This window comes from Electrophorus electricus, chromosome 14, assembly GCF_041902795.1.
Source record: "Electrophorus electricus isolate QZ-2024a chromosome 14, ASM4190279v1, whole genome shotgun sequence".
NCBI classification, from domain to species: domain Eukaryota; kingdom Metazoa; phylum Chordata; class Actinopteri; order Gymnotiformes; family Gymnotidae; genus Electrophorus; species Electrophorus electricus.
Window position 1 is genome coordinate 20,606,890 of NC_137510.1, and position 14,377 is coordinate 20,621,266.

The 14,377-nt window shown below is 41.9% G+C and overlaps 1 protein-coding gene across 6 annotated transcripts in view; it reads left to right on the forward strand.

The window, feature by feature from the left end:
- The first annotated feature begins 2,982 nt into the window (after window positions 1–2,982).
- The window catches only part of mef2d (myocyte enhancer factor 2d), a 47,358-nt gene continuing 35,963 nt past the window's right edge, over window positions 2,983–14,377 (forward strand). For 3 of the 6 annotated variants that reach the window (XM_035530855.2, XM_035530860.2, XM_035530861.2), the window contains exon 1: window positions 2,987–3,195. The gene's annotated coding sequence lies outside the window, so the exon portion shown is untranslated. Of the gene's footprint in view, window positions 3,196–14,377 lie in introns of all 6 variants that reach the window. The other 3 variants (XM_035530848.2, XM_035530859.2, XM_035530857.2) reach the window with 2 other exon arrangements.

A 14,377-nucleotide genomic window follows, 5' to 3' on the forward strand; every position in this document is an offset into this window, starting at 1 on the left:
AGGGATGGCTGAAAGTAATAACAATTTTTAATGAGACAAAAGAAAAGCGCTTCCAAAAGAGAAAAAGGCGAAGGGGAGGGAGAGAGGGAACCATGAAAATGCTAAAAGGAAAGCAATCATGGAGGTGCTGCAGAATCTGACCCATTTTTGTTCTCTGAGGAGCAGACTTGGAGCAGATGTTCTAGCACACACAGGGGTCAGGCTGGAGACTTATGGTTGCCCATCACCTTGGAATCACAAAACCTGAAATTTGGGTCAAACCAAAATCAAAATTAAACCAGTGGCTTCAACAGACCTCTGCAATATGTAAAATGGATGACAGCATTTAGACTGAACCCTACTGAGCAGTGTGATTCTGTTTTGTCTCAACTTAAGCAGTAGACACTTTACATACCAATACATACCAATGACTGTTTGTGTTTATGTTTGAAAAGAGGAACGGAGAGCATATGAACAAGCTTCAAGTTGATCTGCAATATTTTTGCAATGGCATTTGTTCATCAAAATAATGTTCATCAAAGTGAATTGTGTTGTGGATGTCAGCTCTGAGCTCTCCTGAGCAACAAATAAATCTTCCTTAAGCCTTTTCCTCAACCAATCTCTAATAAACGTTCCAGCCTCTTTGTTGAGCCCATTTAGAACAGAGGCCTAATCAATGTCATCGTTATTGTCTTGCTCCCCTACTTGGAGTTTCGTGCTTGCTTTCCTCCACAGAGGAGACTCTGTGGCCCAATGCCATCCAGAACACTGCTCGCCTGTAGGAGCTGAGCGCCTGAGAAGGGCAACAGGGAGCCCATCTGCTTGCATTAATTCTCTTCCACAAAACCCCCAGTGCATAAGCTCCTTACATAAAGAATAAAACAGACAGTAATCTCTCTCTCTCTCTCTCTCTCTCTCTCTCTCTCTCTCTCTCTCTCTCTCTCTCTCTCTCTCAGGTACACCCTGCCGTCTCTTCTACACCTCCCTGATTATGCCAATTCATTTTTTCTTTCTTTGTAATGCATTTACTATGAAAATACATAGGTCACTGAGATAGGTAATCATCATAATTTAACCTTAGTTGAAGTGTCTGGTGTACAAAGAATATGATGGGACATCTTCTCTGTGAAACTGTATTCTCTCCTTAGGATAAATGGGAAACAAAATAGAATGAAATTAGCAAGTAATCTTTATTATTATTTGATTACTCTAACTTGAAAATTGAACAAGTATCAAAATCGGTGGGTTTTGATAGGATGACAGACCAATAAAAGAAAGGATGTCAGGATTAAATACAATCAAAAATGTAGGCAAAATCTTTTTATGGGATGTGGTTGTAGCTCAAAATTTGAAGGAGCGGACAATACAGTATATGTGATAGCGAAGGAAGATAGAAAGAAATGCATGGTTTAATGGGGCTTATTTGTATTAAATACACAAGTCAAGAGTTCAAGGCATAGAGAAATCACTGGGTTCCCATGGGATGATGGAGGAATTAAAAATGGTTTGGGTAAAAATCGAAAAAACTGATGTCTATTGGTTGTGATTGATGTCTATAGAAGGGTATACCATTTAAATTAGGCCATTTACTGGTCATACCCACTTTAGAGTAAGAAGACACTGAAATTAGTGTTGATGTACATTGAATAAAAAGCAAGAAAGCAAGACATGGAAATAAAGGATAAAGTAATAGAATGAGATAGAATGAGAGGCTAATGAGATAGTATGAGAGGCTAATGAGGCCCCATATACTTTGCATCAGTTGTCATAATTTCCTCAGCAAATCTGGTGGTTTTCACTGAAACAGTTTCAATAGTAAGAATTCTGGAGACCAATGTCCTATGGAAAGAAAAAAGAATTGCTGGACAAAGGGGATAACAAGAGGACTGATTTTATTCTAGTTTATGGTTGTAGGTTCAAAATTGGATAACAACAGAAATGTGTGATTATGATGATGATGATGATGATGATGATGATGATGATGATGATGATGATGATGATGATAATAATAATAATAATAATAATAATAATAATAATAATAATAATAATAATAGAAAAGGAGAACAGCAAAAGAACAAGTTGGCTTCGGGAAGACAACTGAATCATATCCTAAACAACCTTTAAATGCCACTTCAATAACCACCCAGTTTCAACTGTGACTTGGCAGTGTGTGTTTGTATAGCTGTGTGGTGAAAATATGGCACAAATGAAATCACATTTCATACAATTCTCTGGATCTACGCGTGTGGATACACATCGATATATAAATCTAGGCAGTCGGTTTAAGACAACTGCTTAAGTAGGGTATCGGTTCATTAATTGCCTGAGTGTTGTCAACTCTAGTATTTAATATCGCGACCGCATTACTCTGTAAACTCTGTATCTGGTTGTTGTATCCCTCCACGGCAACGGACTCGTGCTTTACGTCATTTTCGTTGAATATTGCTCCTACCCAGATTTGTTTCACTTCGATTCACGATGTCATCTCCTTCATAGTAAGGACAATCAACATTTAGAATTCATTCGTATGGTACTTTTATTTATATATTTTGTTCAACGAACACTATCCAGACTACAGTGAATTCTTCTTTAGAAAGACATGAAACCTCAACGATATTCGTGGCTCTGACAAGTTATTAAAGGTCTGGTGCGTTTGATTACATTACTGCTTTTTCATGGGTAGACATATTTTAAGTGTTCACAGTGTTTACGCCACCGATAAAAGTAGTAATTTGTATACATGAACATTACATTTTTGAAAATTGTATGTAATTTTAGATTATTTTTTTTAAAAATTATAGAGGCGGATGAATACCAGGTAGCGAATGCTTAAGCGTGATCTTTCAAGTCCTTCCTATTTCACCTTAACCCTCGCCTACCGATTTTGCTTTTGCAAGTAACAGTAGCATTTCGTTTCATTTGATTGGTCGAAACCGACTAAAGCCCACCTCCTATTGGCCATCTACATGTCCATCATAAAGCAATGCCAATCATGGTAGATAGGACACCTTGTACAGTGTATCATTTGGCTGAACAAGCTAGCTAAACAATTATCTGGCACATCAAGGGGGAAGAGTTTAGTAAGTTAACTGATGCTGACTTCGGTTTACTCTTTTAATGTTCAATTTTGATTTTCGTTTTATTCATTACGAGTATATCCAGATCTTAGGAAATCTCGTCGGTACCTTACAGATGTGGATACAGTAGCTACTCTGGGTAAGTGCCTCTAGCTAGCCAGTCAGTAGTAGCTAGCTGGTTATAGAGGTAGATTAGCTTCCTTTGCTAGCTCTTCTTACATTTCATGAATAAAATTTGCTCGCCGCTGGTTAATTTTATTTTTTTAGTTATAGTTAGACTCTCCATCATTAAGCATCAAATAATTGTCCTATCAATGTGAAATAATTTTGCCGATGTTCTCTTGCAGTAGAACACAGTCCAAAATGGAGGACTAGCTAGCTAGGCTAGGCTCGCTAACGTAACTCGCTCAAGCCTGGGTCGGCATTATATCGGTTTTCTTTCATGTTCGCTGCTGTCAAGGATATCTGCAACCCAGTTAACCTAGCTAAGTGCTCAAAGACACGTAGCGACAGCTAGCTACTTCTCTATAAACGCGTATTTTAAGGGACGAATGGCCGTTAACAGTTCTGCATACTGAACGCTTGAAGCGAAACCCGGGCTGTGTTGTCTTTTCATGTGCGCAACAGTGGCGACAGTCGGATGTCAGATTTGGTACGTAGTCCTGTCAACATGACCGAGCTTTCCCCGTCTTAAAGAGCTTTCTGTGGTTGGACTCATTAACTCATTTCCGATTTGTCCTAACTATCATGTTTGTAATTGTCAAATTAGTTGCGTAGTTATATAAATAAACGTGAACTATAGCTGGATATAATGACCAGCCGTTCTTGTTTCAGAGACAATTCTCTGAGAATTGTCTGCAAATGTCAGCTAGTGTCCAAGCAAACGCAACGCTGATGCAAAGCTTGGTTGGACCGTCTCGCAGGCCACCTTTTAACAGGATTTACAGCAAAGTTGGTGTTGCTTACGCAGAGCTGTGACACCATCACTCACAGTCTTACGCAAGAACAACATGTGTTTAGTGTTTACGAAGTTCGTAAAACCTGTTTAAACTTTGTCGCACTGCACTTTTGTCCGTCTTGGCGTCTGGCAGGCGTTTTTCATTAAGTCGAAGTGTGTCTCTACTGAGTCAGGCTAGGCGTTGTGAGATGCTGTGTGTTTAGTGTGAGGGCTCTCGCTGGCTTTTCTGTTATCCTCTTCTGTTGTTGTAACTCCATTGCCCCCAGGCACCAGCTATATCTGAGGTGGTAATATTTACACAACTTTACCCCACGTTTTTTTTTTTGTTTGTTTGTTTTTGTTTTTTGTTTTTTTTTGCAGCTTTTAATACCAGTCATTTTGGATTTTAATGGCTTTTTTTATTATCAAACCATACTCATTCGGAGCTGACCCCCTCACTCATGCAGTCAGGTAGTGTGCATTGTGGTTCGCAGCAGGTTGTCACATGGCGAAAACTCTCTCTGTAAAGACCCAGTCCACGTCCTGGCACCCACCCGGAGTGCTGGCGAGAGATATAGATCAGACCCGGATTCAGTGTTCTTTGCTGCATACAAGCATGCCTTTGATGTTTTGGGCTTTTCTGGTGTCTTGAAAGGTTAACCATAAAATGCATTTTAGATTTTGACCCTGTTATTGGCAAGCTCTGCTTTGTATGAAGGTATGTGTGTGAACTGGATGTTGTTAATCATATCAGTCAGAGAAATGTAGAAATATCTCACTACTTTTGCCTGAATTAATCTACAGCACACAGACCTTATAAGTTACAAATGCTGGCATGGAACCAAGGCATTAACACATGCGATAAGAGTGCTTGATTTACCAAAACACCCGTGATTCATTGCCGATACAATTGGCAAACAGGTGGTGTTAGTGCTGCTTCAGTTATTAGCAGTGCCTTAATTACATACTTTTTTTATCGCATCTACATTTTGTCAAGGCATATTGGCTCCCAGAAACAAGCTGTTGGCATGTTTCTTTTTTTTTTACTCTTTACACGTGTGAAGATGTTTAGTGAAAATTGAGTGGGCCATGCTGTTTTCACGTTGTTCCTTAGTGTGTCATATGCAAAGCCAAAATGGCTAATCCACATGTGGGAAATAAGCGATAGTCGCCTCTGAATCCCTCATATATGTTGTTTATTTGTTCATTTAAAATGAGTTCTGGTTCCTTTTAAAGCAGGAATTGAAATTGCTATTTTCCTGGTAAAAAACATATATTTTTGCATATTGTGCCATTCCAATTCTGGAGAATGTGGGCTTTTTAGTAAACATACCAACTTAGCCTCTGTTTTCTCAGTACTAGTTAGTGCTATTTTGTGCAAAGAGGATACATCACTTTACCTGGGAATCCTACTGTAATAGTGTTTGGGAATGATTGTGTGAATAACCTGAACCCTGTGAAGCACCATGCTGTTATTCCTCCCATGCTTACATTTGAACATCACAAGGTGGCCCTTGTGTACTTATTGCCAACAATCACTTGTGTACTTATTAGGGCGGCACAGTATGATTTACTGTCTAGCACAACATTTGGCCTTTACATTGCTGGCTGTAATATTCAAATATGCAAATGCAAGCTGTGTGGCTGTTGTAGTATTTACTGGCTTACCTTCATAGGGGCTTTTGACGATTTGAACGAGACTCATTGGCCTAGAGCTACAGTACCATCTGCTGGGGAAAAGCTTAGTGTAGCTGGTTTAACACTGCTTATTTCACCCCGTCCAATTCAAAATGGCCTCTGTGTCAGCATCGGGTGTGCTGCTGACGGATTAGGGCCGGAGTTCCTACGTACCATCTCTAATCTCTTCTCTAGCAGGGCTCGTAATTGAGTCATCATGATCTGAACCAGGGGTTAAACATCTATTAAGATAATGAGCAGAGTGCAGTGTGCAGGACCAGGCGATGGACCTGCAGTGCCACAGAGGAGTGTCGTCACCACACAGGATTAGAAATGGCCTTTTCTCTGCCACTTGGACTGCCCGTGCCAGTTCTTATGTTGGATTAGAGTGTAACAGAAGTGCTTTTGTGGTGAGTTTCACACTTGCATGGAACAAAGTTTAGTTTCAGGGTTTAGATGTTGACATGTCTGCATTTCATTTGTGGTTTGTGTTGTTTTTACCCTACACTGTATGTAGGGGTGGAGGTATCACTACCTTTTATGATTGAATGCAGTGTCGGTGTGGTCCTGCTTCAGCATTGTCCTTATTTGCACTGTGTTAACATTTGTAATGTATGATTGCATACACAGTTGTTACTTTTCACATTTTACCCAGGGTCTGAGCTACAACGAGGTTGTATGATTTTTGTGAACAGGAGAAGCTTCTTACCTGGTTACACATTTTGTCACAAGTTTTAAAATTGAAAACAAATTATACACACACTGTGTTCCACAAAATTTCTGACCTTTTGGAATCACCAGTTGATTCTGAGTATCGGTATGAATACTTGTGGTGAACAAGCTAGCTAATAACCTGTAAATACATAATTAATAATCTCTGTTAGATGATTTTGTGAAAATGCTAAAATGCCAAATGTGTCATTTAATTACCTTGCCGTAAGATGACACTTGTTTGACTGAGTACTTCATTACCCACTGCAGTACTAATAATGTGGAGAGCAAACATCTGTCATTTTTTAAAAAGCCTTTCTGCCTAAAATGGTTCTGTTTAATGCTGGTCCCAGTTAAAGCCAATATTTGAAAGGAGTTGTGGAGCAGAGGAGGAATTTGGAAAATAACATTTGTTGATCATCTGGGCTCAAGATATATGAATGACTACACTAAATCTGTCTTTGTGAATGGCTACTTTAATGAGGCCTCTATGTCCATATGTATTTTGAATCTTTGTAACTCCTTTAAAAGATTGGACAAAAGTTGTTTTGTTTTGGTTTTTTAAAATGAAATGTACTTCTGTCTGCTCAATATATTTTTTAAGAATATGAAAAATGTAAGAAAAATCCACCCTCACTCTACCTTAAGGTAATATATGAGTACTGGAGAGTACCGGAGCCATGACCTACATTGGCTGCCTGTCTGTAAAGTACATGTGAGAAAATTGAAGTGAACTTCCACATTTTTTTCACTTCTGGGCTCTAGGGGTGTACAAAGGCTAGTTATTATTTCTTAATTGTTAATGCATTTTGGCCTTTGCAGTACTGAAGGCTGTAATGCACAGATGACCCCTCTGACAAATATTCACCTTGTTTCTCTTGTGCACTATTAGCAACCTCCGAAACAGCATTTCATTAGCAAGGACGTGTTGCTCACAGAAGGATGGCGACTTTAGAAATAAAGACGTACAGAGATTTGAAAACCACTTTAGTGATGCCTCCATGCTCACAAGCTTTTTGGAAGGGTCACCGGAAGAAAGCAGCTTTCACCGAGGAGCACATTGGAGGCCCTGGAGTTTACTGAAACCAAAAGAAAAAAAACCCAAAGAAAACAAATGCTGTCATGCTTCCTGTAAAATATGATCTGGAAGCTTTGAGACTCTTGTTCTGCTTTGCTGCCACTGGTCCTAGGGCCCTCAATGACAAATTTAATCCAGATAGTAATCCAAAACACACATCAGAATTCACAGAAATGACTAAATAGAAATCTACACATTGCTGTGGCTATTACTATGTCCGCGCAAGCCCTCGTTAAACTGTGGACTGAGCTGAGGCGAGTTGGCTGTAGGTAAAGAACTGCCAGCCTAAAGGATGCAGAAATGTTATGTATTGCAAGATGGGCTGTTATTCCCTTGATCTCTTCAAGTGTGATCACCAGTCTGATAAGGTCTTATGGGAAATATAAAGTATGATATTTGTGTGTTTGTGTGTGTGTGTGTGTTTTATAATTGAAATAATTGAAGAAACACTTGTGTAAGTTAGCCCCTTTGATGCTTTAAATACATTTAAGACTTGCTTTTTATGTTCTTTTCTGAGATATAAGTTAAAACTTGAACAAGCTGAAAATATCTCTGCATGTTCACATTCCATTGGAGACTGTTGTATTAAACTGCATAAAATAATGAATCTACCAAACATATTGTTAAGACACCTTTATGTAGAAAACGGGCAAAAACATGCAAAAAGTACATAAAAAAAATATTGAATTATTCCCGCCCTGCTTCTGTCCCAGGTGTCCTGGACAGCAGAGAAGAAAGAGCAGAGAATCTGTAGGCGCTCCTACGATTAGAAATTCACGGGTGCCATCCTGCCTCTTTGAGGCTTGAAACTTTCTGGGCCAGTGAAAGCAGGCCTCTTGTAGTAGACACCCAGTACACCCCGAACAAAAATGAAATGGCACAAAAATTCGGATCCTACAAATCCAAATATAGCCAACCATAGTGCATAGAACTAGCGACTCTCTTGTTTTGTTTTGGTTTTTTTTCCTCACCCTCTTGTGCTTATTAACAGCCACCCAAACAGGAAGTTCTGGTTAAGATTCAGAGCCTGGCATCGTTTGCTGCTACTATATGATGTTTGCTGCTATTGTGATGCCCGTGTGTAAAATCTTTAAACGTAATTTGCAAGCATTTGTACATACATGAGCTGTGCTAGTGCATTCTGTCCTAATCTTTATATGGTCTTAATTAGTCTAGTTAAGGTGGTGTTATCATGGTCACTAAGATGTGTGCGTCAGAGGTTAAACTGATAGGTGAATTGTGTGTTGGCTCTTTTAAATACTTTATAGACATCTTAAGTGGCACTTTTCAAATCGTTAAGTACCAGCAGTTCTTTGATGTCAAAAACTGAATCCTTTTGACGTGAAGGACAGCCTATGAGAAGCTAAACCATGGAGGCCATCAGACAGGCAGCACCGGCATAGCTGCTGTCACTCAGGGCTCTCTGCGTTTGAGCACCGGCAGGGCAAGACATGTCACTTCCACTGGAGGAGCGACAAGCCGGCGGGACGGGGCTACAGTGGCGTGAGAGCAGGGGTTGGCCATCTCTCCTGCACAGCTGAAACAGCAAGTGCTCGGGCCAAGAGCTGAAACCCTACACCCCCTCCCTCCTTCTCTCTCTCTCTCTCTCTCTCTCTCTCTCGCTCTCTCTCTCGTTCTCTCTGTTCCTTTGATTCAAGACCTTGCTAATTTTCTCTCTTTCCTACCTCTCCCCACCTGCTCCTAACGCCGTCATCATAAAGTATCAAACACAAACTGTACCATTCCATTCTCTCTTTCTGTCTGTCTGTCTGTCTCTCCCTCTCCTCTCCCTCCCTCCCTCTCCCACACTCTCTTCCATTTTAAAGCTGTACAGCTGCAGTAGATGGCCATCTGCACATACTGTCTCTGGCACACTAGAGTGAGACTCGCAGGCTGGGCTCTTCTCAGCGCTTGTGATGTAGGCAATAGAGAGTGAGCTGGGAAATATGCCAGCGAGCGAGGAGGAAGAGAAGAAAAATCCCCTCGTGTTTTTTTTTTTTGTTTTTTTCTCCCTCCCCTCCTTCTACAGTGACACACTTTGGTGTGTTTTTGCGTGGGGGTCGGTTGTGGATGCGTGCGTGCGTTCGTTCATGTCAGCACGCACGCTTGGTGTAGAAGGCTGTCCTGAATCAGCACGGGTCCAGGGACGCACCACGCGACGTCCCTTTACAAAGGAAGATCTAAAAAATCAGGGGGCGTAGATGACCGTGTTGATTCACATTAAACTGGCTCATCACTACACAGTGGTCCGGTTCTGTGCTTCATGTACATCATACACAACCGGGTCTTTTCACATATGCTTTTCTATTAATTGTTTACGACATTTGAGTATGTGGAGCTATAGTACTGCCTGTTTACTTGGTGGGGGGGTGTTTGATGGTCAGATGCTTATTACATTTCTGCTGTAGATCCACATGCAAGACACCTTGCGACTCAGTAACCACATTGAACATATTCAGTCTCAAACAGAATCACAAATGTTGTTGTTCATATTTCAATGCGACATTATTTGCCTACCTGTGAGCAGTTCTGTTTCTTTCAAATAAAGGGTTCTCTTAACAGACAGATTTTCACTTTTTATTCTCTTTCAAGTAGGCTAATTGATTAATGCTCTATAAAGTGGATAATTAAAATGTTAATCATCATAAAACATTTTTAAATACATTTTAAATCACTGTGTTTTCACAGTGATGTCATTTTAGTCGTTTTGACTTTAGTCTAGCACATTGCCTTTGGAAACGAAACAATGACATTACAATGCAGAATGCTTGCTTTAATATGAAGCTATTTAAAGCTTTGTTGGGTAAACCTTTTTAATATGAGGCTATTTACAGCTGTGTTGGGTAAACCTTTTTAATATGAGGCTATTTACAGCTGTGTTGGGTAAACCTTTTTAATAGGCTATTTACAGCTGTGTTGGGTAAACCTTTTTAATATGAGGCTATTTACAGCTGTGTTGGGTAAACCTTTCTACAAGCCCCTCCCCCTCCCCTTCCCTCCCACCTACAATTTAAGAAACTGAAAGTAATTGAACAACTCGAACAGTCCGAAGAACGGTCATGTTCACCTTTTGCTGGCTGTGCCGGTCATGCTCCCACAGACCTGCAGCGAAGACCCTTTAGGGTCTTTAGTTCTGGCTTATTGGTCCCTTTAGGGGGGACTCATCCAGTCAGGAACACTTTAGTTTATAGACCAGATTCGGCCTCGCTGTCCTGATGAAAGCTCCCATCGAATGGGTTTTGTGGCCCCTGAGTGGACTTCTGTCCACTCTGCCGGCATTCTCCTCTCCTGTCTCAGCAGCAGGTGACCGTTCGTCTCATCTGTCCGCAAAGCTTTGTCAGAACTTGGCCAGTTTTCAGTGAACTTTTGTATGAATACTATAATTACAGATGTTTGTTTTTGAGGCTTACGAGTGGGTTGCATCTTGCGCTTCCCTCTTTGAGGCTGTGATGTTGTATACTAAATTCTAACCTGTTTAACACCTAAAATGGGGTTTTATTCATGGGTCTTCGTTTTAAGTATTTAAGTATTTTAAGTTACAGAATGATCTGTTTATTTCATAATCAGTTTTATTTAATATGCCATATGTCTAAATGGCATTAAACAGAAGAACCAGCTACTATGACCATAGACATTCAGATATATAACACAGTTCAGATGATATGAAACATGGGCTATGTATATGCAGTGTTCAAGATTTAGTGCTATGTTTTAATTTAGAAACAACTCCATATCATGGTTTTGATAAGTATTATCTCGTTGGCTGTGTTTTGTCCAGTTACTATACTGTCTTAAACCATTAAAGAGCAGAATATCACACAGAGCAAAGCCAAAAAGCTGTGCATGTGTGCGTGTGTCAGAAAGGAATGGTGGTAAGATAAGCATATGAGAGACTCATTCACTTAGTTCGGTGTACCACACGGTCAACAGAACACATGCTGATGGTTCAGCAGAGGCATCTTTCAGAGCTGTGCTGAAAGGAGGCCCAGAGGATGATGGGAAACTGAACTATTCGGTGGACGAGCTTTTAGCACAGGAGTTGTGAGTTAACTGTTACCAACAGGTGCAGGGGTGGGTGTGTGCATGTGCGTGTGTGCGTGTGTGTATGCAGATATGTCACCATTGGACTTGCTGGGAGGGAGCTGCTGTGTAGACAGCAGGCTCTACGTTAGGGGTGGTGTATGGCATGCTTGGGCTCTTGTTTGGAAGATAAAGGGTTAAAGAGGTTGTGCTCTCACCCACCTGTAGCATGTCAGCTGCTGGGGGTCTTAAAACGCCAGCTGTTTCTGAGAAGAGGTGTGTTTGTGTGTTTGTGATGCGTGCGTATGCCCGCGCCTGCATGTATGTATGTGGCAGAAAGGAATGGTGGTAAGATGGTGGTGAATGGGGTTCATTAGCATGTGTGTGGGCCACTTATCAATAGAATACTTTTAGACGTGTTTATTCAACACCAAAGCCCTTTGTCTGTAATATATACAGCAACAGCTGATGGCCAGTAAATCAGCGAGCCTCTACAGCACCATGGAGCTCAAGCTCAGTGATTGAAGTGATTCCCAAGAAACCAAAGATTGATCTCCCTGCGCTAGAGTCAGCTGCGATGCTGCACCACACCCCTAACAGCTCTGCCAATTGTGTAACCAATGTAAACTTCTTAGAATCAAAAATGAAATTGACCGAAACAACGAATTCCTCTTTGAGGTATGTTTTTCGAAAGCTGATCCATGAGAGCCGGGTCCGGTATCTGAGGTCTGCTAGTGGTTATGGAATATTCCGTGGTGACGAGGAGGGAGCGTTCACGGCAGTCAATTATCTGAGGACAAAACCTCTCTCCTCCTCACTGGTCAGGCCAGTCGTGTGGCGCACTTCCTCCCTCGCGATAGGACAAACTAAATGGACAGGCATGAGCTCAGCAGGAATCCAAGAAACGTGCTGCTGTTGGACATTTGATGCCGCAATTGGAAAAAGTCCTTGAAAGGGTTCAAGCTTAGCTTTGGGTTTACCTACAGAATGGCTTGATCGTGCAGTGGAGGAAGAACAGTCGTTTGGCGTTTGGTTTTACGTAGCTCTTGACATATTGTTGTATAGCGTTCAAATTGACATAGGAACAATTCTCAGCAGCCACACAAGTTTAGCATGAATCAGCTCACCCAATTATCTGCATTACTGTGTCTAATAAATTCTTTACTTAATTGTGTTTTTAGATGTTTATTATTTATGCGTGGTAAGATGGGTTCAGGGTTAACTTTGAGGCTGGTAATGTCTGAATTGACCAGTAATGTGAGGACATCTTCGTTCTAAGCATTCATTAATGTGCTAATATCCTTCAAACACAAGCCCTGGGAAGCAAAAGTACTGAAATTACCAACCACAATCCAGTCCAGTTCCTCTTAAGAGTCCTGGACACTGAGATCTTGCGTTTTATTTTCCTACCTGCACCTGCAGGGTGCACACAGAAGCAGGGGAACATGGTGCTCCCCCTGCCCTGTAGGCATGAGCTCGGTCTGCTCTCCCTGCCTGTAAGCCTGGCCTCCCTATGGGTGGGTGCAATACCAGGCTGGATACAGCCAACATGTTGCCCGGAAGAGAAGCAAAGGCAACCGCGCACAGATCCCGTTATCGGGCCGCGAGCCAGCGCAGTGTGAAAAACATGGCGAGCTTCGGTTACTGAAGGAGAGAGAGGGAGACAGAGAGAGAGAGAATGGAGCAAGCTTCTCAGTGAATCCATTACCAGTCTTGTTTGTTTTACTAGTAATTGTGACCTCAGATTTTTGGCTTGCTGTTGTCATGTTTTAGAGCCCTTGTATATTTGTTCCCACCACTGGCAGATTTCCGAATTGATATACGGGGAGAGACGGCCCCCTCCACCTACTGTAGAACTTATCCATATAAGTTATGCTTTGCAAGAAAATTCCTCCCCAGATTGTGTACTGTATGCTTAACCCTTGGCAATCTTGATGCCAGATCAGATGTTCTGTGCCCAAGGAAGGAACTTTCTGAACTCCACTGGAAATGCAGTGAGACAACTGTTAAACCCATGGCCTCCGAATTCCCACACCCCCCTAGCCCCTTTAGAGACTTCAAGGTCAGAAAAGGACGGAGAGCGTGTCCCACTTGTAAAAGCGGTTGTACACTTCAAATGCATTTTCAGCATTATGGAAGAATGCTGCTTTTCAGAATAATTCCATACTGTGTGCCGTATACGACCGGCAGAGTCTTCAGAGCCCAAAAGAACAGGCTTGCTCAGAAATGCACAGTGCACACAGTTTTAGCAGTGCCTTACAATGTTTGGCTACGACTCTAGTTTTCAAATGCTGAGAACATTCTTGAGAGAACGGGTGTGCTCGGACGCGTTTGAGAAGGACAGTTGATGGAGGGTAACTCCACAAGACGCGCAGTCAAAGCTGCCAACATATGTGAGGGGCCTGAAGAGCAGGGGGTAGTTGGAACAAAAGGTGTGTAGGCAGCTGCCACTGCGTTTAGTGTTGGACACACACACACACACACACACACACACACACACACACACACACACACACACACACACACACACACACACACACACGCGCGGCTCTATAGGCCGGAGTAATAAGGATCTGACAAACGTCTATACTCAAACCTCAGCGCTAACACCCAGCCACCATCTCAGTTACCAGCAAGGACACTGATGAATTGGAGTCAGTTGCTGAAGGCATATAAGGGCAGGGGTTTGGGTGGGGGGAGGGGGCCCAGGTCCCCTGCATTACAGGGTCATTGCTGGACTAGCCAGTCCTGCCAGGCAGCCCACAACGCAAAGGACAGGGCTGGACGCGCCACATTCTGCTTCTATGAGGACGTTATTCGCCCTCCCGTCCGTCAACAATCCCGCGACTTTGGTGGAACTCGGGACGCGTGCAGCTGCGCTCACAGGATAGGATTCGT